General features: G+C 60.8%; 1 long non-coding RNA gene across 1 annotated transcript in view; it reads left to right on the plus strand.

The window, feature by feature from the left end:
• The window catches only part of LOC149122215 (uncharacterized), a 70,753-nt gene extending 51,824 nt beyond the window's left edge, over positions 1-18,929 (plus strand). The window contains exons 3-4 of the long non-coding RNA XR_016220217.1: positions 16,610-16,731; positions 17,964-18,929. This is a non-coding gene — a long non-coding RNA (uncharacterized LOC149122215). The remainder of the gene's footprint in view (positions 1-16,609; positions 16,732-17,963) is intronic.
• The last annotated feature ends 8,796 nt before the right edge of the window (positions 18,930-27,725 follow it).

A 27,725-nucleotide genomic window follows, 5' to 3' on the forward strand; every position in this document is an offset into this window, starting at 1 on the left:
TTCAGGGAGAGCCTCTGAGCTGGGGAACCTGTCAGTGGGTTTGGTGGAGGTTTATTTTTTATTTTTTAAGCATTATTTATTTATTTGAAAGGCAGAGTTAGAAAGAGAGAGGGAGAGAGAGAGAGACATCTTCCATCTGCTGGTTCACTCCCCAAATGGCCACAATGGCAGGAGCTGTGCTGATCTGAAGCCAGGAGCCAGGAGCCTCTTCCAGGTCTCCCACACGGGTATAGGGGCCCAAGGACTTGGGTCATATTCTGTTGCCTTCCCAGGCCATAGCAGAGAGGTGGATCAGAAGTGGAGCAGCCAGGACTCAAACTGGCAACCATATAAGATGCTGGCATTGCAGGTGGCAGCTTTACTTGCTACACCACAGTGCCGGCCCCAGGTGGTTTACTAAGAGAGCTTCGAGTGGCTCATTTTGAGACCGTGTAGTTAGCTGGAATTCTTGCCCACATACAAGGCCAAGTGTGGACTGCATTTGGGCCTGCAGTGTAAAACTGGGGTGTTTCTGATGGCAGTCCCTAAGTGGGTGCTTGCTACAGTGGAGACGGCTGAGTGCTTCCCACGCAGGCTCACGGGTGTGGGCGTCGTCACCGTCACACTTGAACACACTGAGGTAGAGACGGGCACACAGCTTGTCCAGGGCGCACACCAGCAGGCCCAGCTCTGCAGAGCTCACCACTGGACGCCTCAACCCCTCTCGTAATCACTGCGCCGTGCTGCCTCATGGAGCAGTGCATGTGGGGGTGGACACGGGCACGGCCGCGCGGCCACAGGAAGTGAGGCTCCTTGGGTTGAGCGCTTGTTAACTCCTCCTCCGGTCAAGGGGACAGTTAGCCCTTTTGTCCTCAGGAAGCTGGGTCAGGACCCCCCTCCCTGTGAGGGCCCTCGCTGCCAGGACTGAGCCCAGGGAGGCGTGGCCAGGTCCCCGTCCACCCATCACTGACCAGGTGTGTGCTCATGGGAAGTGTGGGCACAGAGAGGGCGGCTGCTTCTGAGACGTGTGGCCTCCATGAGTGGGACTGAGATGTGTGGTCCACCTGGAGGGACAGGACCAGGCTTGGGGACAGACTGGAGAGCAAGACAAACAGCGTCCCAGGGAATGGTGTGGACTGGAAGCTCTTGGGGGTGGGGGGGTGGGGGGTCAGGTCAGGACCGAGCTCAGGATGGCGGCTTGAAGGACTCCGGCTTGGCGCCGGGCCTGGGGAGGGGTCGCCGGTCAAGGTGTGGGAGAAGGAGCAGACTCGGGGTGGGACCGTGTGTCGGGAGCTGGTCAGCCTGCACAGGGACCTCACCCAGGGCTGGAGAGGACAGGAGTTGGGAGAACTGGGACGCCAGGCCGAGAGCAGGGGCATCCTACTGCGGGCGACGGGGAGCAGAGGGCTGAGCTGCTGGGTCGAGGGATGCCCTGGCCCCGGGACCCTGAGAGCGGTGGAGACTCTGAGCCACTGGGGCGGCAGAGGACGCGCCTGCTCCCGCTGTGTCCTCCCCTGATCCACCTCCAGTGCCGACATCTCTGCAGCCAGGCCAGCCCTGGGCAGGATGCAGGCCCTCGTGGGCAGCCCTGCCCCTCCAGGGTGTGGGTGCCATGGGCTCCCGGGACTCCCAGGGCGTGGCCGTGCTGGGGACACAGCCGTCACTGCTGCCCTCCTGTCGCCTGCCCTTCTCCCCATGAGCTCTGCAGCCTAGAACGCGTGAAGGCGGAGCATTCGGGCCAGCAAGGCTGTGGGAGTGCTGGGCAGGTGACACTGGGGTCCCTGCTGGTGTCCTCGGGGCAGCCCCGCCCAGCGAGGGGCGAGAAGGAGGCCACAGGGGAGCTCCGTCCCAGGGCCGGCGCCGAGTGCGGGGGCCCCATGCTGAGGACCCTACTGTGGCGCTGCGGCCTTGGGCCTTGGTGGCTGCCGTGTCGGTCTTAGCACAGGGTCCGGTGCCCAGATAAACCCTTAGAAACGCTTGTTTAGTGGCTGACAGGTGAGATTTTGCGCAGCGGGTCTCTGTCACAGAGCTGGGCTGCGCCGCCGGCACCACCCGTGGTCTCCTACGACTGCCCCGGGCTGGGGGGACACAGTCCACCTGAGCTCGCTGGCTCCTGAAGTTTCTGCAAGAAACGAGAGCTGGGTTCTCCGTGCTTCCCGATTCGTGGTGCGATCTGTCGGCAGCGGAACAGACCGGGTGGCATATTTGTTGTCACTTCAAGGAGACACAGTTCTGTAACATGTAAATGAGCAACTGCTAGGTTTTGGGGAAGGCTGTCAGCTCTGAGGGTGGACACTGGGTGTTGGAGGCCAGAGGAGGGGTTCTGTGTCGGCCGTCCCCTCTGAGGGGCCACTCAGTCAAGTCTCAGAGCACTCGCTCCTGACGTGGGATTTGGGGGGCGCATGGTGGGTGACAGGAGTGACGCATGCCCCAGGAGGCAGCAGAGGCTGGGGACAGAGGGGAGTGGGCAGGTGCACCCGGCCCAGGTTGTCTCATGCCCAACACGTGCACGCCCAGGTCGGGAGGCCGTGGGGCTGAGCAGCAGATGGTGAGATGCAGGATTGCGTCGCTTTACCCGCAGTACTGGAGAGCGGCTCCCATGGGAAAGAAGGGCTCCCTTCAGCTCACGGTTTGGAGGTCACAGCTCAGGACTGGGGGCCCCAGAGCCTGGAGGTTGGTGCAGGCCGGGCATGGCGGGTGTGGCAGCAGGAAGGAGAGAGCCTGGGCCTGACTGGAAGTGAAATGAGCAAACCTCTCAGGAGACCACCTCCGCGGGCACAGCTCCCCGCCCCCCTCTCAGAGGTCAGCGGTAAGCCCTAGAAGACACCAGGGGTTAAACAGCGCTGAGCGCTGGGCAGACAAGCGCTGCTGCCCCCCTGCAGGTACTGGCGGCGGGAAGAGCTGTGCCCTGCCTGAAGCCTGTGGAGGGCCGCTTGCCAGAAGCACACGTGGTTTTCTGATGGGCTGATTGTGCCCCGCCAGGCTCCCTGCAGCTCCGCAGTCGCTGAGCGGCAGTGAGGAGTGCGTGCGTGCGTCAGCCCGCGGGGCTCCGTGGGGTTCTCGGCGGTGGCTGGGTTGGTTCTCCTGCTCAGCACGGGGAGGGAGCACCAGCTGTGGGTCTGCTGCTGGGACAGGGGCAGAGCGGGAGTGGGCGCCGCCCCCTGCTCTGTGGGTGCCTGGCCGCTGCCTCTCGACGGGAACCGAAGTCACCCGCACACCTGTGTTCATCACGTCCTCGTGGTGCTGCAGGCAGCCCCTAAGCAGGAAGACGCCAACTGCAAGCACTGAACCTTCCCGAGAAACCCGGACCCTCCCCCATGTGCATCCCAGCTTCACACTCAAGACGCGGCACGCTGTCCCTCCAGACCAGCACCTCGCTGGGACCAGCAACCTGAGTACCACATCACAGCCCTGGGTTCTCACATCACAGCCCTGAGTGCTCACAGCACACCCCTGATCATTACCTCACAGCCCTGAGTGCTCACATCACAGCCCTGAGTGCTCACATCACAGCCCTGAGTCCTCACATCACAGCCCTGAGTGCTCACATCACAGCCCTGAGTCCTCACATCACAGCCCTGAGTGCTCACATCACAGCCCTGAGTCCTCACATCACAGCCCTGAGTCATTACCTCACAGCCCTGAGTGCTCACATCACAGCCCTGAGTGCTCACATCACAGCCCTGGGTTCTCACAGCACAGCCCTGAGTGCTCACATCACAGCCCTGAGTCCTCACAGCACAGCCCTGAGACATCACATCACAGCCCTGAGCGCTCACAGCATAGCCCTGGGTTCTCACAGCACAGCCCTGAGTGCTCACATCACAGCCCTGAGTGCTCACATCACAGCCCTGAGTGCTCACATCACAGCCCTGAGTGCTCACATCACAGCCCTGAGTGCTCACAGCACAGCCCTGGGTTCTCACATCACAGAGACAGTGGGGTCCATCAAATCACTGGGCATTGGAGCGCCAGCATCTGGGCTTCCTGCAGTGTTAGGCTGAAACGGCTTCGCGTGCATCTCGTTCAACTGCTGTGACAGAAACTGGCGATACTCGCTTGAGCGACGTTGTTTCTGACGTAGGAGAGGAGTCAGCATCAGGGCAGCTGTGAGCTCCCCGAGCCTCGCCGAGCTCCTGTCTGCGGCACGGCCTGCAGCTGCCCAGCCCAGGTGTCTTGCAGAGTTATTGCAGTTCATCTCAGTGGGAACCCTCATCAGACGTGGTAGAGCGTCCTCGGAGGGGCAGGATCTGTGGTGCTGCAGTCGTGGTGGATCTAACGGGTGTCGCTGCTGGTGTAGCGTTTGCCCTCTCGCTTGCTTCAGCGAGCGATTCCAGTTTCCACTTCTTGGGTGCGCATCCGTCTCCATCTCTGTTCTCTGCTTGTGGTTCTCCTGGCCGTGACTGGCAGACGCTGGATGGCCCGACTCCGCTTGTCAGCTGTGTGTTTGGTGGCTCCTGGGCTCTGAGTCCAAGTCCCCTGAACAGCGAGGGGAACACGCATCCTCATGGGCGCAGAGGCGGGCCACAGACCGGGGAGGGGGCCGTGGACGGGCACTGCTGGGTGGAGGCAGGCAGAAACACGTGGGGCCAGTGCGGGGACAGACACGCCGTTCTCACATCCACAGTTGGAGAACCCCGGCTGGTTCCTTCTGACCCTTGGGGCACGCCTGGCTTCACAGCGGACCAGAAGTATCAGCTTCCTCCTGGAAGGGAGACATTAAGAACCAGCTCCCGGGGGGCGGGGGGGGGGGGTTCACATGACTCCCAAGCCTCTGCGCAGTTTCAAAGAATCCAGTTTGCATTTCAAACCCTGAGCTTTGAAGATCAAAAGCTAATATTCTGAAGGATGTGGTGCGTCCAAGTTTTTGCATCAGCACAGTGGCTGGAAGGAGCGGAGTGGGTGCCGAGCACGGTCACCGACTGGTAGGCAGGGACTGGGGTGCGGACGCTCTGAGCTGCACGCACCTGCAAAGCCGCTGTGCAGGGTACACCCCAGCCGCACCGATGCACGTGTGCCCGTCACAGGGGGGCTGCAGGAGCCCCGTCCGTCTCAGGCCTGCTCCCTCCCTTTGCCACTGCCCACAGCGGATGCACACAGAAGCCTTTCGCCAGATGCTGCACCTTGGTGTTGGACACCCCAGCTCACCACACCACAGCCTAGACCTCTCTGCTGTGTGAGGCTACCTGGTCTCTGTCAGCAGTACTAAGCACCAGTATCTCTCTGTGCTGTGTCATGGGCACTAAGCATGAGCACTGTGCACCAGTACCTGTCTGTGCTGTGTCATGGGCACTAAGCACAAGCACCTCTCTGTCTGTGCTGGGAGGTTACCTGTGTCTGTGGCCTCTGCAGCCCCGGGTGCCATCAGGCAGGAAGCCATGCACCCACCGTTGGGTCTGCAGGAGGCGCCCTGGGCTCCATGTCCAGGTGCCCCTGAGCCGGGGCTTGGATCAGAGCCTGAGTCCCATCGCATGTCAGTGTCAGGTGTCAATCAGCCTCCAGCCCGGGGTGGGCAGAGCAGCTGCGGGCAGTGGGAAGACGACTTTCCCTCTGTGGCCACGGCGGTGGGCAGAGCAGCTGCGGCCAGTGGGAAGACAACTTTCCCTCTGTGGCCATGAGCAGCCTGTGCACATGGAGGGCCGCCGGCCGCGGGGACCCTGCTGGCCGCTTGTCACAACGTGGTTCCAGAGCTCACGGCCTGCCCACCCCACCCGAGCTTGGAGGAGGAGGGCAGGAACCCGCGTGAGGGAGAGGACCCACCTGGCTCCGGCGACGCCAGCCTGGGGCCGGGGAGGAGGCCTCTCAGCAGGTCCCGAGCTCCACCCGATCGCGTGGGCGGCGTGGACGCCGGCACAGCTCAGGCAAGTTCCCGTGGACCTGACGCCCTCTTCTAGAAGTCGTCGCCCAGCAGCCCCCACCCTGGACCGGCTAAGGATGCTGACCTTGCATAAACACGTGGCTGGCCGGTGCGCAGCTGCCCAGCTCCCCAGGGAGACACCCACAGGCCTGCCGCGAGGGGGTGCCGGGGAGCGAGCGGCCGGGAGCAGGGTCCCGAGAAGTGGGAGGGGCTGTGGACAGTGCACCCGAGCCGGAACTTCGGATGCGGATGCGCTCGCTGTGGAAGTGAGCTCCTGGCGGCCCTAGCAGGTGTGCGCGGTCCCCCAGCGCTCAGTCCCCGTCTAAAGCGGGACAGGCGGCAGTGCGCCTGTCCGAGCTCACTGGGACCTCACAGGGCCTCTGCTCTGCCCCTGCGGCCCCACGGGGCCTGACGGGGCCTGACGGGGCCTGGGGAAGCCTGGGGGTGAGCTCTGCTCCTCACCTCCACCCTGCACCTCACCCCACGTCCCCAGGCCTCAGGGAGTCTGGCGCGGTGCTGGACGGCACCGAGCCTGTTCACTGCCTTCTTCAAAGACCCCCGTGTGGCCTTTCGGTTCGAACACCAGGACACCACCACCTGTGGCTGCTTCGCGCTACCTCTATGGCTGGGCCGTGTCTTACCCAACAGCTCCCTCATGTCGACAGTTAGGCTGTCTCCAATTTTCCCCCCTTTTAACAAATGCTGTGATAAGAATCTTTGCTGATCTGATCTTTGTGATAAGAATCTATGTGCTGTCTTACCTGCCCACCTTGACTATCTGTCTACTTCTTTCCAAAAAGATTTTGAGATAGCTTATCAAAACGATGCAAACAGCTTGAGACAGGAAAACTTGAAAGTTAGAGGAGAAAAGCAGGTATGACAACAATAAAATCCAAACAGCCGACTGAGCGTGAAACCACCCCGAGCCTCCAACAGCTGGACCAGAGGACAGCTCCGTGACACCCTGGTCAGGTGCTGGGGGACCCGGCTTCCCCAGGTGCTGGGGGGGACCCGGCTTCCCCGGGTGCTGGGGGGGACCCGGCTTCCCCGGGTGCTGGGGGGGCACCCGACTTCCCCAGGTGCTGTGGGAGGACCCAGCTTCCCCAGGTGTCGCTCCCCCTCTTCGTGGAGGAACGACACAGGACCCTGCGCTGTTCTTTCGTCTGCTCGGCCCTCCCCGGGTTTGCTGCTGGTTCTTCCCGGGTTGGCTACCGTCCCTTCCACCTCCGTGGAAGGGCGGTTCCCCCTAGCCACTTTCCCCACTTCCACGGGGGAGCGGCACACTGCCGGCCGGCTCTCTCGGGGGCTGCTCAGGTGTTCCTTCAGATAGATGTTCCCTTTAGATGTTCCTGGTGCATGTTGTCTCTCTCCTCCTTTATAGTCCTCTTCCACCAATCCCAACTCTGCTACCCACACGCCGAGTACACTGCTCTCCTCCAATCAGGAGCAGGATCAGCTCCTGCAGGTCATCACCCAAGCTAGCAAGAGGCAGCTGCGCAGAAGTTGCTACTCCCTTCTCAGCGCCATATTGTGGGAGAGCAGATGCATAGAATAAGTCTTAATTCCAGTAACTTAGTCTAGTCCGAGTTGCTCCCCACAGATCCCCCTTTCTTTTTATTTTTGGCGTTGATACGTGCCTGTCTTCGGTGCCCCGCGGCACACACTCTGCTCTGCTTGCTAGAGTTGCCCACAGGTGCTTATCGTCTTACTAATCAGGCAGACCGAATCCAAGCCCTCTCATTGCCGTGTTGTGGGGAGGCCTTATTTTTCTCTATTTCTCTATCTCCGGGCATTCCTATCTCTCCTATTTTACTTCTATCTGCCAGCATTCCTATTTCTCTCATTTTACTTCTAAACTTCTATTTCTTATCCCTGTGGCTTCCCGGCGCCCGCCCCGAGGCTGCTTCTCGGCGGCTTCCTGGCTCTGAGCCGCTTCAGCCCGCGCTTCTCTCATCTGCGCGGCTTCCCGGCTTCGTGCGCGCACTCCGCGGTCTCTGCGCCCCTTCACGCCCACACCACGGCCTCGCACTAGCCCCACGTTCCCTATCTATTCACGCCCCGTGCTCTCTCTGCACGTGGCAGCTTCCGCGAATCACACAGCCCAGCTCACGTTTCCGCCACTAGCATTCAATCCAAGTTCCCCGGGCTAACCTAGCGAATTCAACCTAGCCCACGCTTCCGCCTCACGGTTTGGCTTCCCGTTTTTTGCTCCCCGGGCTAATCTGACGGATTCCAACCTGGCTTACGTGTCCACCTCTAGTTTTAGCTTTTCGCCTTTTGTTCCCCGGGCTGACTTGAAGAATTCCAACATAGCTTACGTTTCCGCCTCGGCCTGCCCCCGCAGCTTCAATTTCCCTAACATTTTTCTCTACCCGGTATGTTTCCCTAAGTTTTCTTCCAACAATATTCCTCCCTCATTTCTCCTGGCTTCTCCCCACAGTCCGTATCCGAGTCTGTTTGTTCTAGCTTTCACTTTCGCTTTCGACCTTAGAGATTTCTCCCAGCTTCCCCCCGTAGTCTGTATCTGAGTCTATGCCTAGGCTTTTGATAGCTTCTTCCGGCACCTTTTCCGTCCGGCTTTTCCCTAGGCTCTTTGCTAGTCTCTCTCTCCGGTATTTTCCCAGTTCTTCCCGTTTCTTCCCTCCTAGGTTTCCTAATCCGAGTCACGGCACCATTATGTCACTCCCCGTCTTCGTGGAGGAACGACACAGGACCCTGCGCTGTTCTTTCGTCTGCTCGGCCCTCCCCGGGTTTGCTGCTGGTTCTTCCCGGGTTGGCTACCGACCCTTCCACCTCCGTGGAAGGGCGGTTCCCCCTGCCACATTCCCCACTTCCGCGGGGGAGCGGCACACCGCCGGCCGGCTCTCTTGGGGGCTGCTCAGGTGTTCCTTCAGATAGATGTTCCTGGTGCATGTTGTCTCTCTCCTCCTTTATAGTCCTCTTCCACCAATCCCAACTCTGCTACCCACACGCCGAGTACGCTGCTCTCCTCCAATCAGGAGCAGGTCCTACAGTTTATTGGTTGAACTGGAGGCAGCTGCGTAGAAGCTGTTTCTCCTCTCCCAGCGCCATATTGTGGGAGAGCAGATGCATAGAATAAGTCTTAATTCCAGTAACTTAGTCTAGTCCGAGTTGCTCCCCACACCCAGGTGCTGGGGGGGGCCCAGCTTCCCCAGGTGCTGTGTGTGGGGGGGACCTGGCTTCCCCAGGTGCTGTGGGGGGACCTGGCTTCGCCAGGTGCTGTGGGGGGGGACCCGGCTTCCCCAGGTGCTGGGGGGGGACCTGGCTTCCCCAGGTGCTGGGGGGGGACCTGGCTTCCAGGTGCTGGGGGGGGGACCCGGCTTCCCCAGATGCTGTGGGGGGACCTGGCTTCCAGGTGCTGGGGGGGGACCCGGCTTCCCCAGGTGCTGGGGGGGGACCTGGCTTCCCCAGGTACTGGGGGGGGACCTGGCTTCCCCAGATGCTGTGGGGGGACCCGGCTTCCCCAGGTGCTGGGGGGGGACCTGGCTTCCCCAGGTGCTGGGGAGGGGGGGACCTGGCTTCCCCAGGTGCTGGGGGGGACCTGGCTTCCCCAGGTGCTGTGGGGGGAGACCCGCTTCCCCAGGCGCTGGGGAGGGGGGGGACCCGGCTTCTCCAGGCACTGGGGGGGGGGACCGGCTTCCCCAGGCGCTGGGGAGGGGGGGGGACCCGGCTTCCCCAGGCGCTGTGGGGGGGGGGACCTGGCTTCCCCAGGCACTGGGGGGGGACCCGGCTTCCCCGGATGATGCAGCTGCGTCACGTCTGAAGTCGCAGCGCTGAGGCTGCTGGGTACCGGAGTGGATGCCAGCTCACTCCGTGCGAGTGGGTCTGGGGGCTGCCCTCAGCGGAGGTCCCTGCCTTCTCTCCACTTCCTGGGTCGCCAGGTGAGCGGCCCTGCACACCCACTCTGCCGTGGCCAGCCTCCACCAGACGCCAGGGCCTGACTGCAAATCTGCAGGCTGCAGGTGACCTGTCCCACCCAAGCAGCTCCCCTAGGGCGCCTCACCACGGAGGAATGGCCTTGCAGCCTCTTTCACGTCAGGAGACCCATTTTAAACTCAAACGTAACGGGCAGTGTCCCCCACTGCTGTTCAGAGCGAGAGCAGGGGCAAGCTTGTGTCTAAACTCAGCTCAGACTGGCGGACACGTCTGACGTCGCCATGCCATGCTTCTGTCAGCTGCAGAGGAACGTGCGGGAGGGGCCCCGTCATCTCAGGAGCAGGGGGTGCTGGGAAGGGCCTGTCATCTCAGGAGCAGGGGGTGCTGGGAAGGGCCTGTCATGGCTCTCAGGAGCAGGGGGTGCTGGGAAGGGCCTGTCATGGCTCTCAGGAGCAGGGGATGCTGGGAAGGGCCCTGTCATCTCAGGAGCAGGGGGTGCTGGGAAGGGCCCCGTCATGGCTCTCAGGAGCAGGGGGTGCTGGGAAGGGCCTGTCATGGCTCTCAGGAGCAGGGGGTGCTGGGAAGGACCCCGTCATGGCTCTCAGGAGCAGGGGGTGCTGGGAAGGGCCGCATAATTGAAGCCGAGAGCACTCTGCTGCCTCAGGTGTTCTGGGAAGGGGCAGGGCTGCCCTGGAGGGTGCCCTCCCCCGGGGCTCCCGTAGCTGTGCCTGGAGTCCCAGCCGTATTCAGGGAACTCAGTGGTGGTGTCCACAGGGGTGGGGGCTGGCTCTGCTGTGTGTGCTGACTGGGCCGTCAGACAAGGGCCATTGTGGGTCACTTCACTAGTTTTCACGACTCGGCTACTTTGACAAAGACCCCCGTGTGTGGTTATAAATATTGCTTCACTGACTCATATCGTGTAAATGATAATACACTCTGACTCCACACATAAAAACAACTCTTGAGGTAGTAGTAATGCTTTGTTTTTATGTGAGTGTTGGTTAGGGGGGTGCTCATATCACCAAAAATACTCGTTTATCTAAAAAATAAAAGACCCACGTGGAGGGGAAGGATCTGGAAGTTTTCATTTTCATGTTATAAATGACAGATGCACAGAGTTGTCTGACCAGAGCTGTGCTGGGAAGGACCTGGCTCCCGGAGCAGCCCCTCAGGTGGCTTCCTGCTCTGACCGCGGTACGCCTGCACGGCCCTCCATGCTGCAGAGCCTTGGGAAACGCAGGGCTGTGAGAGTGACCGCTGACCACCAGGAAACGCAGGACTGTGAGAGTGACCACTGACCACCAGGGAACACAGGGCTGTGAGAGTGACCACTGACCACCAGGAAACTCAGGGCTGTGAGAGTGACCACTGACCACCAGGAAACACAGGACTGTGAGAGTGACCACTGACCACCAGGGAACACAGGGCTGTGAGAGTGACCACTGACCACCAGGAAGTGCAGGGCTGTGAGAGTGACCACTGACCACCAGGGAACACAGGGCTGTGAGAGTGACCACTGACCACCAGGGAACACAGGGCTGTGAGAGTGACCACTGACCACCAGGAAGTGCAGGGCTGTGAGAGTGACCACTGACCACCAGGAAACACAGGGCTGTGAGAGTGACCACTGACCACCAGGAAACACAGGGCTGTGACAGTGACCACTGCCCACCAGGAAACACAGGGCTATGAGAGTGACCGCTGACCACCAGGAAACACAGGGCTGTGAGAGTGACCACTGACCACCAGGAAGTGCAGGGCTGTGAGAGTGACCTCTGACCACCAGGAAACACAGGGCTGTGAGAGTGACCACTGCCCACCAGGAAACACAGGGCTGTGACAGTGACCACTGCCCACCAGGAAACACAGGGCTATGAGAGTGACCACTGCCCACCAGGAAACACAGGGCTGTGAGAGTGACCGCTGACCACCAGGGAACACAGGGCTGTGAGAGTGACCACTGACCACCAGGAAACGCAGGGCTGTGAGAGTGACCTCCCGAGCTCTCCTTCCCCCAGAGGTCACCTGCCCTGCCGTGCGCGCCCTCCACGGGGACCACCCGCCCCCTGCTGTGCACTCTGTAGGGGGTGGGGTGGGGACCACCGCCCCCTGCTGTGCGTGTCACTCGCACACTGTCCTCTCCTGCTGCATTGTGAACCCCCCCACCCTGGGCGGCACCCACAGCAGCTGTGTTTGTAGCAGGATTGGGCCCTGCGGTGTGGCTTCTGGGAAGGGCCTGGCGGCAGTGCCCAGTGTGGAGCCGTGAGCCCGGGCCCCTCTCCCCGGGCGCCAGGGCACAGAGAGCGATGTGCTCGCGACTGGTGGCTGGGGTGGAGGGTGTGAGCCCAGGGGTCTGGGACGTCAGTCTCGGGGTGTCACCAGGACATAGCCTCAGGCTGGGAGGGAAGTGAGCCCCAGATTCCAGAAGTCACCTTCCTCCTCCCTCTTCCCAGCGCCTGACCCCTGACTGTCCCCGTCCGATTTTGAGGGGAAGAAAAATGGAAATTAGCTCAAGGGATCAGCTCTCATCAGCCCAGAGCTCGGGACTCACGTGGGGCTGTGGTCCTGCTGAGAGCAAGGCGAGCCGCGGGTGGGGGCCGCCTCTGCTTCGCAGCACGCTGGTGAGGGCCCGCAGCCGGGCCGTGCCGTGCTCAGGGGCGGGGAGTCTCAGAGAGGAGTGTACGTGCTGTGCTTCCAAGGGATCTTCAAGCACATGTACGGAGGATGTGTTACGAAAACAGTGCATGGGTTTCGGGGGCTTCACCAAAATGACTCTTAATTCTGCCTTTTGCGGACTGTCTGAAGAGCGTCGTATACTACCCGTGGTGTCGTGAGCCTCGCCGCGGTGACGATGGGTGAGTGGGGGTCGCATTCCAGCCCCGGTGCACCCGGTGCCCACCGCGCAGGCCTGGAGGGCAGCAGTGTGGAAGCCCGCCCCACAGGGGGCCAGCGCGGTGGTGCACTCTGTGTCAGGGGAGGAGCGGCCGGGCGCGTGCTGTGGGCGTGGACCCCGCAGGCTTGGGCTGGCACGGTGCCAGCTTCTCCCATCTCCAAAGGGCATTCTTCATTCTTGGAATCTGTGATACAAGCTGAAGTCCTCCCTTGTTTGCAGGGTGAAAGTGTGTTTTGGTGAGGTTGACACACGTGACGTCCCCAGTGAGACCAACACGCGTGACATTCCCAGTGAGACCAACACGCATGGTTACCCTTGGTAGGTCTGACACACATGACGTCCCGGGCAACACACTCATGGTGCCCCGGGCAGGACTGACACACGGCGGCCCTGGTGAGGCTGACACACATGACATCCCTGGTGATGCTGGCACTTGTGATGTCCCCAGTGAGAGTGACACATGTGACGTCCTGGGTGACACACGTACGGTGCCCCAGGCGGGACTGACACACAGTGGCCCTGGTGAAGCTGACTCGCAGTTCGTCTGCTTCTCAGCTCGGCGCTCCCCTGCTCTGGCAGCCGGCAGAGTGACCCGGCTTAGCCTGCTCAGCCCTGGAATCCACCACGCGTTCACTGTCCCTGCCAGTGCCTGCTTTTGTTCTGTTTTGTGAAAGTGAGTGTGCATTACTGAGTCCAAGGCAGTATTTCCAACACTGAATGTCTGCCCCGACAACGAACGTTCTTGCTGGAAACGAGCTGCCTTCTCTCTCGAAGGCACCCATTCCCCTCTGGTCCTGGCACCCCCGCCCCAGCCCGTGCCGCCTCATGCCCCGAGCCCCAGGTGCTGAGACCCTGCTGGTGCCGGGCATCAGACTGAACGGAAGACATGAACTTGAGTTGAGGCAGGCGGCTGGGCGCGCCCTGCTCGTCAGTGTGAATGTTCTGCTCCTGGTCTGGAAGTCACTTTGTCACTAGAAGCAGCGTCAGCTGGTGACTCGTTGGGAACGTCTGCCATTCAGTTCATCTCGTCAGTCCCAGGGCCTGGACGGAGTCGCAGTGCCCTGCACCCAGCCTCTCGCTGTGTTACAGTCTCGTAAGAAGAGGAACTTCTAGATCAGGTGCTTAAACAAAATGAGCTTCTCCCGGAGAACTCTGAGTTGATGCTCCAGTGCTGGTCTCCCGGGACAGCCTTGGCTCCTCCCCAACCTTCATTCCAACGCAGGTGCTGACACCCGCACAAAACAGAGGCTGCACACTGCACACACCACCACCCCAGGCCCAGCTCTGAGTGACAGCTCCCAGACAGAGCAGTGCCCACGGCACCGCCCCCAGGCTTGGTCCTGAGTGACAGCTCCCAGAGAGAGCAGTGCCCACGGCACCAACCCTGGGCTTGGTCCTGAGTGACAGCTCCCAGAGAGAGCAGTGCCCACAGCACCGCCCCCAGGCTTGGTCCTGAGTGACAGCTCCCAGAGAGAGCACTGCCCACGGCTCCACCCCCAGGCCCAGCTCTGAGTGACAGCTCCCAGAGAGAGCAGTGCCCACGGCTCCACCCCCAGGCTTGGTCCTGAGTGACAGCTCCCAGAGAGAGCAGTGCCCACGGCTCCACCCCCAGACTTGGTCCTGAGTGACAGCTCCCAGAGAGAGCAGTGCCCACGGCTCCACCCCCAGGCCCAGCTCTGAGTGACAGCTCCCAGAGAGAGCAGTGCCCACGGCTCCACCCCCAGGTTTGGTCCTGAGTGACAGCTCCCAGAGAGAGCAGTGCCCACGGCTCCACCCCCAGGCTTGGTCCTGAGTGACAGCTCCCAGAGAGAGCAGTGCCCACGGCTCCACCCCCGGGCTTGGTCCTGAGTGACAGCTCCCAGAGAGAGCAGTGCCCACGGCTCCACCCCCGGGCTTGGTCCTGAGTGACAGCTCCCAGAGAGAGCAGTGCCCATGGCACCGCCCCCAGGCTTGGTCCTGAGTGGCAGCTCCCAGAGAGAGCAGTGCCCACGGCACCGCCCCCAGGCACATGCCTGCACCTCTGCTCCCTGTGTTTGCCCACCCTGTCATCTGCTAGGACCGCTCAGAGCCGTCTCTCCCATGACAGGAACCGCCGTGTCTTCCCTTCGAAGGCAAAGCCATGCAGTGGTTGCCCCAGGAGGGCCAGGAGCCCCACATGCCGGGTCGGTCCTGGTGTGAAAGCACAGGACTTTCTGGAGACCCTGGGGTGTCTGGCCCCCTCAGGTCTGCACTCTCAGCCCCCTGCCGGGCCTCTGTGAGCCTGCGGGTAGCGCGCGTGTGGCTGCCCTCCCGCGTCCGGAGCCGTATGTCAGAAGCGCTTTTTCCCATCTCTGCTCCTGCCGTCCCTCTGGTGCTACTGCTGCAGCGGTGACTGTGCTGGCTTGGGTCTTAACGCAGCCTGCGCGGCACGCGGCCTTTGCAGGGGGCTGTCCCACGTAACACCCGTGTGCTGCCACGGAAATTCTCCTTGTGCACCACGCAAGGGCCGTGCCTGCTTTGGCCCTGCAGGTTGTGCTCCCCTGCCCACCTGGGGCCCGCGCATGCTCCAGCTATTTGTAAAGGCTGACACGGAGGCACACCCAGTGCCTGCAGGTGCGAGGGCCCGTTCTTCCAGCAGTCACTGAACCCAAGTTAAATTTCTTTCCCACAGAAAACCGTGTTCACGTGTAACCACTCTGTCCCGGGGTGTCTATGAGGACTGTTCCTGGCGTTTGGCGCCTCTGCCTCCCCCAGCCCTACTTTGCTGTCTGCAGAGTGGCGGTGGGCCCTGCCAGCAGTCCCCTGTCAGGCCTGGAACACCAGGCACTTCCTCTTCCCAAGGAGCGTGTTGCGGGGGGGGGGGGGCGGGGGTGCAAAGCTTTCATTGGTGTTTGACCCAGGAGCTCCGGAGCACAGCCAGGAAGCGGGACTCCCCCACAGCGTGGCACTGGATTCCGATGCCTCCAGCAGGAGGACAAGAGCACAGGTGTGCGTGCACGTGCCTCTGCGACTAAGGTGTGCATGTGTGTGACTGTGAAAGTGTGTGGTATTGCATGTACACTGTGTGCATGTGTGTGGTATTGCATGCATGTGTGTGAGTGTACACGTTCATGCATCTGCGTGCGTGGATGTGTGTGGGTGTACATGTGGGTGCATTTGCATCCGTGTGCATGTGTACACATATGTGTACGTGAGTGTACACTGTGTGCATGTGTGTGGTATTGCATGCATGTGTGTGAGTGTACACATTTGTGCATCTGCGTGTGTGGATGTGTGTGGTGTACATGTGGGTGCATTTGCATCTGTGTGCATGTGCATGTGTACACGGATGTGTATGTGAGTGTACACTGTGTGCATGTGTGTGGTATTGCATGCATGTGTGTGAGTGTGCATGTTCGTGTATCTGCGTGCATGGATGTGTGTGGGTGTACATGTGGGTGCATTTGCATCTGTGTACACGTACACGGATGTGTATGTGAGTGTACACTGTGTGCATGTGTGTGGTATTACAGTGCATTGTGTGCCTGTGCGTGTGGGTGCACACAGGTGTGGCACACACCTCCCCCCCCAGGTGAGCAGTTTCTCGCGCACACTTACGTGGGTTCCCTCCCTCCAGCCAGTTTCCCTGCGCGCTGGGAAGGTAGAACGCTGGAGACGCTCCGTGTCCTTGTTAACTCGCCGCTTCCTGTGACTCGCCTTCGGCACACGCACTCAGCGGTTCTCGGGTCACTGGTATTTTGGCAGGGGTGGCTCTGTGTCTGATGGGCCCACGACGTGAGGTTTTGTGAGACCCTGGGACCCTCCTGCCAGAGGGGCCAGCACTCAGCCCGGGGACAAGCAGAGCTGTCCCTGAACGTCCTCTCGGGTGAGCGCTCCTGGGAGAGCCGCTGAGGCCGTGGCTCGGCCGCTGGCTGGAGTGGGGATTCAGGTGTCTCCTGCGCTGTTCACCTGCTCTGCATTAAACCCCAGACGTGTAAGTGTGACGGACGCTGCTCTGTCTGCAGGTGTGCTGTCACCAGGAGACTGCTCACCCCGCGGCCTGGACAGAGCACCGTCGCCAGCATTCCAGTCCCCTGCACACACCCGGCGTTCTCCTGAGCCTCCAGTCCTCACGTCCTGAACATCGGTGAGCAGGGCGTCACTACGACCCGTCGATCCGTTTCTCGTTTCCGGGAACAGCTGCGTCCTTCACCCATGCATGGGGCGGGCTCTCTATTTTATTCCATTCCTGGGGCTCTTGCAGGGATGTCATCTGTCCCCCGACCGCCCTGTGTGATGTCATCTGTCCCTGTGACAGCCCTATGTGATGTCATCTCTGTTGCTGTGTGATGTCATCTCTGTCCCCTGACTGTCCTGTGTGACGTCATCTCTGTCCCTGTCTGCCCTGTGTGATGTCATCTCTGTCCCCTGACTGCCCTGTGTGACGTCATCTCTGTCCCTATCTGCCCTGTGTGATGTCATCTCTGTCCCCTGACTGCCCTGTGTGATGTCATCTCTGTCCCCTGACTGCCCTGTGTGATGTCATCTCTGTCCTGTGTGACATCATCTCTGTCCTGTGACTGCTCTGTGTGATGTCATCTCTGTCCCCCGACTGCCCTGTGTGATGTCATCTCTGTCCCCTGACTGCCCTGTGTGATGTCATCTCTGTCCCCTGAGTGCCCTGTGTGACGTCATCTCTGTCCCTGTCTGCCCTGTGTGATGTCATCTCTCTCCCCTGACTGCCCTGTGTGACGTCATCTCTGTCCCCTGACTGCCCTGTGTGATGTCATCTCTGTCCCCTGACTGCCCTGTGTGACGTCATCTCTGTCCCTGTCTGCCCTGTGTGATGTCATCTCTGTCCTGTGACTGTGCTGTGTGATGTCATCTCTGTCCCCCGACTGCCCTGTGTGACGTCATCTCTGCCCCTGTTCTCTGTGACTTTCTGTGTGACCTCAGTCCTGTCCCTCTGACCACATTCAAACAATCTATTCCCGAGTTCTATGTTAGGAGAGTAACTGTCCACGTGGGCAGTGCCACAGCTGCCTCTCCTTGTCCATTTTGCATTTCTGTTAGCAATATTTTGTAGCTTTCAGTTTTTGTCTGATTTCTCCTGATGTCCCTTTGACAACCATTAGAAATGTCATTATTTCCTTAAATGTTTAACCTGCTGCATGCAGCCAGTGCCTTGGTAAATTCAGCTGGTTTTTCAAGTGGCTTTCTGCGGCTTCCTTTCATGTTCTGCGCGGTCACTCCACGGGTCTGCACGGTCCCTCCCGAGACAGCCTCTGTGGTCACCCCATGGCTCTCATTTCTTTCATGTTTGTTCTGCTTTGTTGCTTTCTAAGTTTTTAGTTGCTAATTGACATAATAATACTACAGAGCCTGGGGCAGTGTGCTGCTTCAGTACCCGTACACACGCTGTGAAGATCAAGTCGGGGAGGCAGTTGGCGCATCCGTCCCTCGCAGCATTTGTCATCTCTCCGTGCTGGGAATACTGAAATCCTCTCTGCTGGCTACCTCGAGATGAACAATTGTTCTCAACATGGTTGCCCTACTGGAGCACAGAACGCTGGCGTTTACTCCTCCCAGCCAGCTGCACCCCTGTGCCCACCAGCTGTCCCCCCTCCTCCTCAGTGGCCCTTCTCTGCTTCTATGAAGTCAGTGCCGTTAGCGTCTCGGTGTCAGCGAGCACAGGTGATGCTGTCACTCATATGTGACTTGTTTCATTAGCATAATGTCCTTCATGTCCATCCAAGTTGCCACAAATGTCAGAATGTCATTTCTTTTAGTGGCTGGATAATGTTCGGCCGTGTGTGTGTGTGTGTGTGTGCGCGCGCGTGTACACCCCGTGTTTCCCTTATCTCGTCCGAGGACGTAGCAGTGGTTCCTTGCTTAGCTCCACATCTTGACCGTTGCTAGCTTTGGCTCATCCTCTGGTTGCCTCTGGCACTGAGTTGCAGAGCTGGTTCGACTCCGTGGACCTTCCTCACGATGCTTTCCTCCAGCAGCGAGCACAGACGGTCCCTTCTTCTCCACTCCTGTGCCACGAGTAAAACCTTCAATGCAATGCTGAGCAGAACAGGGACTGAGCCTTGTCATCTTGCCTCTGATCTCAGGAGGAAGTGCGGCGGCGGCAGCTAAGACGTGAGCAGATTGTTTTACGTCGGCTTGAGGAAGCCCCGTCCGCCGCCGTGCCTGTCTGTTACTCTCCTGAGTGAACCTGGGGTTTTCGAAACGTGTTGTTGTTGAGATGACCACGTGTTGGGTTTTGGTGTGTTGTTATGGTGAGACACTGATTGAATTTTAAGTGATAAACCCACCGTGCGTTCCCAGGATAAATCCCAGTCAGCCACGAGGCAGCTCTGCTGGTATTGTTGCTGTGTGATGTTGTGTGGTCCACAGCGCCGCCTTTGGAGGACGGCTATCACTGGCCACAGGCGCTGTTTCCATTCTGTGGGTCTGTGAGCTGTCAGAGCCGTGGCGGTAAAGGTTCCTGAGCATGGCTCTGGGATGCGCTCGCTGGCAGCCTGAGGCACTGAATCTTGCGTCTGGAGTCTGCTGGGTGGCACGGGGCAGGGCTCAGTCTGGGTCAGACCTCATCAGCCCCGAGACAGGGCCCTCGGTGTGCTCTGCCCGGTGCCCTTTGGGTCGCCAGCTTCCGCTGTGGCTGCAGGCAGCAGGTGCTTCTCCTCGCCTGTGGCAGCTGCGAGCACTGTGCCTGGAGGCCTCTGTGCTGAGTTCCCAGCCTCCGGGGAGTCCCTGCACCCGTGTGGTCAGGACTCAGCTGACCCCTTGAGGGGCTCTTTGTAGACCCCTGGAGTCATACCCAGTGCAGCATTCTCCTCTCTGCTGCTGCACCCAAGTGCACCCACCTCGGTCTCCCAGACTCGCAGTGGAGTCTCCTGACCCAGGAGCTCAGCTGGCTGCCTGCACCTCCCTGCCTGACCAGCGTGGGGCCCTCCCCAAGCCCCGCCTCCCCTGCTCCTGTGTGGGCCCTCCCCACAGCCCCGCCTCCCCTGCTCCTGCGTGGGGTCCTCCCCACAGCCCTGCCTCTCCTGTGTGGGGTCCTCCCCACAGCCCCACCTCCCCTGCTCCTATGTGGGTCCTCCCCACAGCCCTGCCTCTCCTGTGTGGACCCTCCCCACAGCCCCGCCTCCCCTGCTCCTGTGTGGGACCCTCCCCACAGCCCCGCCTCCCCTGTGTGAGGTCCTTCCCACAGCCCTGCCTCCCCTGCTCCTGTGTGGGTCCTCCCCACAGCCCCGCCTCCCCTGCTCCTGCGTGGGCCCTCCCCATGCAGTCACAGGGCTTCGGTCCGCTCTTGCCTCTCTGGTTCCCTTCTCAGCCCCGTGTCTTGAGGACCCTCCCGCTCGTATGTTCCATCATGGCTGCTGCCATCCCGGCTGGAAGGGAAGTGCCGGGGTTAAGGGTGGAAGATGATCACTTCTTAACATCTCCTGGAATGTGCGACCCCTGGGCCACATAAAGCTGAGCCAGAGGCCACTGGTGATGCCTTGGTCTGTCCCACCGCGGGCGTGGAGTCGCAGCATCGTGTCACTGGCTGTGTCATGGCGCAGTGAGAACGCCCTCCGTGTCGGCACCGTCGGTAGGGCTGTGCCTAGCTGCCCCTTCTTTCACCCAGTGTGGGCAGAGAGGCATGCACGGGGTCAGGCTGGTGTCTCAGGGCCTTTGCTGAGTTCCTGAGTGACCGGGCCTCGTGGAGCCGATGGGGCAGAGTGAGGCAGATTTCTCAGCTCTCACTGCAGGGTGCGTCATTTTGTTTGGGGGTGGGGGAATGGCCCTGTGCATGGAGGAAGCCCGGCAGTAGCCTGGCCACCACCTGCTGGACGTCACCCCCGCCCCCGTTGTAACAGCAAAAAGTGTCTCCAGAAGCCACCAGGATCCGCGAGGACGGGAGCTGTCACTGCTCCTGCGTCCCCGGCGCTCAGGAACGCCTCGGTAGCTGGCTGTGAACAAGTGAATGGGTGATGTCCGCGCCCGCCTCGCACCTGCTCCCGTCCTCCCCGTGCCTGTCTAACGCATGATCTAATTGGATGCACCTGCCATGCACCAGAGGGTGTGCTTTGATGTACGGATGGGCTGTGGATCGACCCCGTGTGGCCGGTTAACACGGGCACCACCCGAGGTACCCGCTTTGCCATGAGGACGCCTGACACCCACTGCAAGAGCAGGATTCCTTGTTACCAGAGCGGTCACCAGGCCACACCCACCCACTGCTCTCACTCCGGCCATCTGACTGCCAGGGACGCACGCCTCCCATCCAGCCTCACTGTTCTTGACAAACACTGGACTTCTCCCGGGAACGCCAGGGGGCTGTCAGGTAGATGGATTACTCTCCCCCCAACCCTCCAACCCTTCAAATAAATCCTAAAGGGGGTGCAGCCTGCCAGCTGCCCTCACGGATGCTGATCTGCCAGGAGGAGGTGGGACGACGGAGCCTACGGGGGAACAAGCCCCAGCAACTTTTCACCTAGACCCTGGGGCAGGCTGGAACCAGTGTTACTGCAGACAAGACAGGACCCTTATACGCCACACCCGTGACACCGTCTCTGCTGGTTTGTTTTTGTTTTTGTTTTTTTAAAGAAACTCTGTTCTCTTTTTTTTAAAAAAATATTTTACTTATTTGAGAGGTAAATGTACGGCTAGAGAGAGGGAGACACACACACACACACACACACACACACACACACAGAGTCTTCCATCCGCTGTTCACTCCCCAAATGACTGCAATGGTCAGAGCTGGGCAGATCAGAAGATGGGAGCCAGGAGCTTCTTCCGGGTCTCCCTCATGGGTGCAGAGGCCCAAGCACTTGGGCCATCTTCCATTGCTTTCCCAGGCCATGGCAGAGAGCTGGATCCGAAGAGGACTAGAATCAGCCCCCATATAGGGTGCTGGTGCTGCAGGCAGAGGATTAACCTACCACACCACAATGCCGGGCCCCCTCTGCCGTTGTTACCCTGATTCAGTGGGCATGTGACAGAGCAGGGCAGGTGCACAGAGCTTCCACGGGACCCACAAGAACTTGACCTGACTGTCCACCCCACTGGCCTCACCACGGGTCTGCTCGGAACTGACCCAGGATCCTTGTGTGAGGGCACAGGCAGTGGCCGGGTTCTGTGGTTGGAGCAGGGCTTAGAGCCAGGGCTCCGCCTTGCACAACTGTGGGGCGCAGCCTTCGGCCCTGGGGGAGATCCCACAGCAGGCGGCCTGGGACCCCAGCCGCATGGCCAGGATGTCACGCGCAGAAGGCCCAGGAAGGATTTGGATGCTTACCTGTTTCTTTCTTTCTGAAAAACTTACTTGTTTGCAAGGCAGAGTGACAGAGAGAAGGAGAGAGAGAGAGAGAGAGAGAGAGAGAGAGAGAGAGAGAGAGAACAACACCTCACTGCTGTCGGTCTCCATGGGACTTTCCTGGGCGGCTGCCTCATCACTGTCCGTCCCCACGAGTGACTTTCTGACCTTCTAGTGCCCCAGCTGCAGTGTTTGGCCTCCTGTCCTGGCCCAGAGAGCTCCCGGCTCCCCTCTGCACTCTGTCCTGCTGTGCCCAGGCCACCGCACCTGCTCCTCTGCTGCCCTGTGCCCTGCCAGGGCTCAGGCTGTTTCTCCTCCCCTCGAACCCAGGAGGGCTCTGTGACTGCTTTGACCTGGGGGCAGAGGTTAGAGGTGACCTCCGGTGTCTGGGCCTGGCCGCTTCCATGACAGGCTATCAAGTGCACTCCCTGCCTTGCCCACTGCACACAGATGCTCTGGGCTTGTGGTCCTCCTGTGCTGGGCCAAGGCTCGCTGCTCCAAGCAGTGTGAGTGTCAGGGACCTGGGGGCCTGCTGTGGCCCCCTCCACGACACCTGGCGCCACACTCCTCAGGGTAAGGGAAGCTGTGGGAAGCTCCGGCCACAGAAGCTCCAACCACGATTGGTGAGGGCCAACAGGCTGACCTGGGTGGGGCTGGCAGGTGCCACGGAGCTCAGCCGGGGGGGGGCAGTTTCTGGGCGGGCCCAGGGTGGGGGGTGCTGCAGGCATGTGCGGCTCATTGTGGGCATGAGTCCAGGGTTCACCTGGTGCTCAGAGACAGGTGCTGGGGGTGACCTTGCACTAGGAGAGCTGTCCCCAGGGAGGAGGTGACTCCCATGGGTGAAGAGCCAGAGCAGGGGGAGGGGATCTGTGTGTTGTCATCTGTGCCAGGCACTGCCTGCTGCGGGATGTCCAGAGAGCCCCGCCCTGGAACTGGAACAACAGGACGGTCCTAGCTTCATCACCACCGCCATCTTCCTTTAAAAACAGTAGGCGCACAGGAAGAGCCCCGGGAAGTGGATGAGGAGGTAGGATTCTGAAGGGGCACAGAGAAGGAGGGCTCCCTGGAGGAGGTGCTGTTCAAGCTGGGTCTTTTTTTGAAAGGCAAGAGTTAAAGAGAGAAAGGGAGAGGCCGGCGCCGCGGCTCACTAGGCTAATCCTCCGCCTAGCGGCGCCGGCACACCGGGTTCTAGTCCCGGTCGGGGCACCGGATTCTGTCCCGGTTGCCCCTCTTCCAGGCCAGCCCTCTGCTGTGGTCAGGGAGTGCAGTGGAGGATGGCCCAGGTGCTTGGGCCCTGCACCCCATGGGAGACCAGGAAAAGCATCTGGCTCCTGGCTCCTGCCATCGGATCAGCGCGGTGCGCCGGCCGCAGCGCGCCGACCGCGGCGGCCATTGGAGGGTGAACCAACGGCAAAGGAAGACCTTTCTCTCTGTCTCTCTCTCTCACTGTCCACTCTGCCTGTCAAAAAAAAAAAAAAAAAAAAAAAAAAAAAAAAAAAGAGAGAAAGGGAGAGACAGATCTTCCACCTGTTGGCTCACTCCCCAAGGGGCCACAATGGTCAGGGCTGGCCCAGGCCAAAGTCAGGAGCCAGGAACTCCACCTGGGTCTCTCACATGGATACAGGGACACAGGATGTGCTCATATGGGCTCCCGTGTCCTGGGTGGCGGCTTTACCGGCTGAGCTACAGTGCTGCAGGAGGTGGGGGGGTCACAAGGAGCTCTGGAGCCGAGTGGGGTCTGCGCAGGGCTGCTGCTGCTCGGGTCCCGCATGCCGCGGGCGGGCTTGACTGTCCCTGGACGCTCAGAAGTTTGCCAGGGGACAGGGACTCCTTTCCTAGATGCCTGGGAGCCCCACAGCTCTCAGCGGAGTGCACAGCACGGGGCTCTCGTGGTCAGAATGGAGCTGCTATGTCAGCGCTTCTGGAACGAAACCCTGTGGCTCTGAGCCAGAGACCCCTGGGAGGGGGCCGGCGGCCCGGCCTGCGGCTGGGGCCTCGGCCCTGGGAGGATCTGCAGCGGCCGTCCTTGTGCCTTGGCTTTGCTGCTCGGCGCTCCGCCAGGGACTTTATGCCTACACGAGTCGGAAGTCGGGCTATTTGTCCCAGGTCTGTCCGTAACGGTTACAGGGCCTTGGCCGCCGTCCCGGCCGCCTTCTGAGCCAAACGCGCCAGGCATTCACTGCAGAAGAGGAATTGAATTTTCCCTTATCTGACCCCCCACCCCCAGTGAATCTGACTCCTGGGCTTTCTCCCAAGGTGCCTGGCAGTGGCTTCCTGTAGGCTTCTGGGTGGTGGGTCGTGGGCAGCAGAGGGGAGCCACAGCCCAGGGGGCACTCGGATGGCTGTCACAAGGTGGGCGCTCATGTGACCGGCACCCAGCGTGGGAGGCAGCCGCCACCCCGCCCCAGAAGCCCCTCTCCCCTGTCCCCAGGTGTGGTCCGGCTCCAAGGACTGGCGGCAGGGAGGGGCCTCGGCTGTTGGGCTCCGCGGGGTGTAAATGGGTACCACGGCGTCTTTGACTGATGTCCAGCATGTGGTTCGCCCTTGCGGGTGGGGTTCGCTGTGCACCTGTGTCCTCTGCTGTTGGAGGCATTTGTGCTGCTCCCGTTTGGGGCTTTAAATCCATGAACCACATGTAATTGACAAGGAAAAGTAAGATGCGCTCACGGATATGCAGTTGTTCCAAGTAGAATTCCAGCTCAGACAGTCGTACTGGAGTTAATGCCTTGAAAGCAAGGCCAGACAGACAGCTCCAGGGGCCTCCTGCCCCACACGGCGACCTGCCTTGAAGCCCCTGGGTGTGGGGGCCCAGCGTCCTCACCACAGCAGGGCCAGCTCCGCGGAGGGCTGCGTGTGCTCAGCTGGGTTTGGTCTCCACAATGAGTGCGCTGGAAAACACTGTGGTACACACACACAAGGGCAATTGTATCTGTGCTTCTAAAAATAAGATACAAGTTAGACATTCCAAAAAGAGCTGTTGCAGAGAGGAGTGGACAGAAGATTCCGGTTGCGAGACGGAGATGAGTGGTCAGCAAGGTGGTAGGGTTAATGGGCTGGGCATCCATCAGGACGGGTGGGCGCCTCTCCAGACAGAACTAAGACAGCGAGTGCCCCGCCACTCAGACTGCGGGAAGCAAGGTCACGTGGCTCAAGGAGAGCGCACACCTGACAGGCCAGGTGGGAAGGAGCTGCGAGCTGAGCACGCAGGGTGCACTCCGAAGGGAAGTGGGGGGAGGGTCCCTCCTCTCTCCTCCCCCTCCCTCTTCAGTGGACAGAGGCTTTGCTGAGCATGCAGTCTGGGGCTTAAGAGGGGAGGGGGCGCAGTTCTCAGTCCCCCCACCCCCTTCTCCTGGACAGAGGGTTTGCTGAGCGTGAAGTAGGGAAATTTCTCCCAAGGTTTTACAACTCACTGCTGTCAGACTGGGGGAGGCTGTGGAGGTGTCACTGCCCAGTGTCCGCAGCCTGGGTAGCCCACTCGGCGCTGGGCAGGGGTCTCTCCCCGGGAGCGTTCCCTGGTGGGGGGGGGGGCTGTGGAGGTGTCACTGCCCGGTGTCAGCAGCCTGGGTAGCCCACTCGGCGCTGGGCAGGGGTCTCTCCCAGGGAGCGTTCCCTGGGGGAGGCTGGGCCCACCTGTCAGTCAGGTTATCGGGTGTGGGTGGGACCTCATGCTGAGAGATCCTGGGCAGCTCAGGAGAGCGGGAGCTGCTGTGTCCTCTCCCTTCCAAGGCACTCGCTTTCCTCGGGCCCCGCTAACCTGCACAGGCTGACGTCCAGCTTCCTCCCTCACAGGACCGGGACAGAGGTGACCGGAACCTGCTCACGGGACTGTGGTGGGCACTCGTGCCTGTCAGCTCCCTGCTGCAGACCCAGGAAAGGGGACGGTGACGCCCGTCTGAGCCCCAGTCCTGAGCAGCCACGGCCCAGCTCGGGGCCCTGGTAGTCCCTCCCTCCACCACTTGCCCTACCCACGCTCTGCAGTGGACACCACCCGCACGGTGAGGGCGCCTCCGTGCTGGCTCTGCTGCTGTATCTCAGCTGCAGGGACCCGCAGCCACAAGCACATTATTTCTAAGCAGAGTCTGTCCGGCTCAGGCAGGTGAGCATCCAGCTGGCCCCGGAAGCTGCTGACGGTGGAACTGCACAGACGCGCGGGGGTTAGACCTGGTCCCCGTCCAACCTGCCTGGTGTCCTTAAGGGAGGGACGACTGGACACGGGCACAACCGGCCCTGCCAATGCCTTGGTCAGGTCCTGCCGCTCAGTCCAGAGTGGAGGGGGAGAGGGAGGGGAGGGAAGAAAAGGAGCAAGGTCTGTGTCTTTGTCTCCCCTGTCTGCAGAGCCAGCTCCATGCTGGAAGCCGACAGGCATACAGACCAGCAAGTGCTGCACGGGCACATGAGTGAGTGAGCTTCCCACAGAGGTAGACTCTGTCCGCCCAGCTCACTAACTGAGCTCACTGGGAAGGGGCTGGACAAGGAGGACCCGAGGTGCCAGAGTCTAGGTGGCAGGCTGTGTGATGTCGCCATGGCCCCACTGTGGGCCTCAGGTTTGCAGGCTTTGCTGTCTTTTCATTGCCCACTTCCCTGGGAGCGGCAGAGGCACCCCGTGTTTCTGTGGTGGCAGCCTGTGCCGCGCACCTGCCCGGCTTTCCTGGTAACCAAGGCAGTCACGGTCACACCAGTCGGCTTTGGCGACGCTGCTTCCACTCGACAGAGTGGCAGTTTCGTGAAAACGGCACCATAGCCGTAGAGAGCAGCGGTCAGGGGCCAGATGGAGCCTCGTCAGCTCCATCGTCTGTCCCTGGCATTCGACGCCCAGGGAACGAGGGCAGTGGCACCACCTCCTCACGCAGTCCTGGCGGGGGTCCTCCCCTGGGCTCTGCAAGCTCCTGACCTGGAGCCATGCACGCTTGGTCCTGGGCTTCGTAAAAGCAGCATCAATGTTGCAGAGCTGGGTCCAGTGCTGCCCAGTGTGTGCGATCAACAACCGTAAAAAGTTCAGGGTTGTAGAGACAAGTTGCAAATCGCGCTGTTCCCTCGGTCTCAGACCTAGCACGCACCTTCTCCCCTGTAATTCAACAGGTAGGGAGGTCAGGGAGGGGCACACACAGCCTCGGGGGTGGGGTCGCTGGCACGCAGGGAAAGGGTGCACACAGCTGTGCTGGCGGCCACCGCTGGGGATGCCCATGATCAGAGCTGTGGGGACCCTGGCCTGCTGAGGTGGGCTCCAGGCAGCACCAAGATTTGCTAGGGGCTGGCGGGTGCTGGGTCACACGTGGACAGCGGTCACAAGTTGTTCATTCCTGGAGTCCTCTCTCTTCCTGTGAAGGAGCTGCCCCCGTGGCACCTCTCAGCCAATCGCCGATCGCAACCCCCTGGGCACTGTGCCGCCTGGCACTGGAGCTTGTGTGGAAGCCCCTGCGTGTGCTGGGCTCAGAGGGCCACCAGCGAGTGACCTGCAGCCGCTCAAACCCGTGCAGGGTGGCAGTGAGGCCGAGACGGACGCTCAGGGTGGAAACAGCTCATTCCCGCTACCCAGCAGAGGTGCAGAAGATGGCATCCGGGCTTCCCTCTGGTTATCTGGATTTAAAATACGGTTGAGCAGGCAAGGCAGGGCACCCATGCGTGTGACTGCACGTGTGTTTGAGAGGGGAAGTTTCGGGATCCCAGCACAGCCAGCACCAAGATGCAACAATGGAACCGGGCAGCCACGCTACCAGGCAGCCACGCTACCAGGCACTCGGCAGCTGCCGTTCGCGTGGATCATGAAGAACGCACGTGCAGCCCGGTATGTGACGTGTGTGCATGAAATGCTCACACGGGACGCCGTGGGA

This window comes from Oryctolagus cuniculus, chromosome 14, assembly GCF_051225735.1.
Source record: "Oryctolagus cuniculus isolate XC-2025 breed Fujian yellow rabbit chromosome 14, ASM5122573v1, whole genome shotgun sequence".
NCBI lineage: Eukaryota > Metazoa > Chordata > Mammalia > Lagomorpha > Leporidae > Oryctolagus > Oryctolagus cuniculus.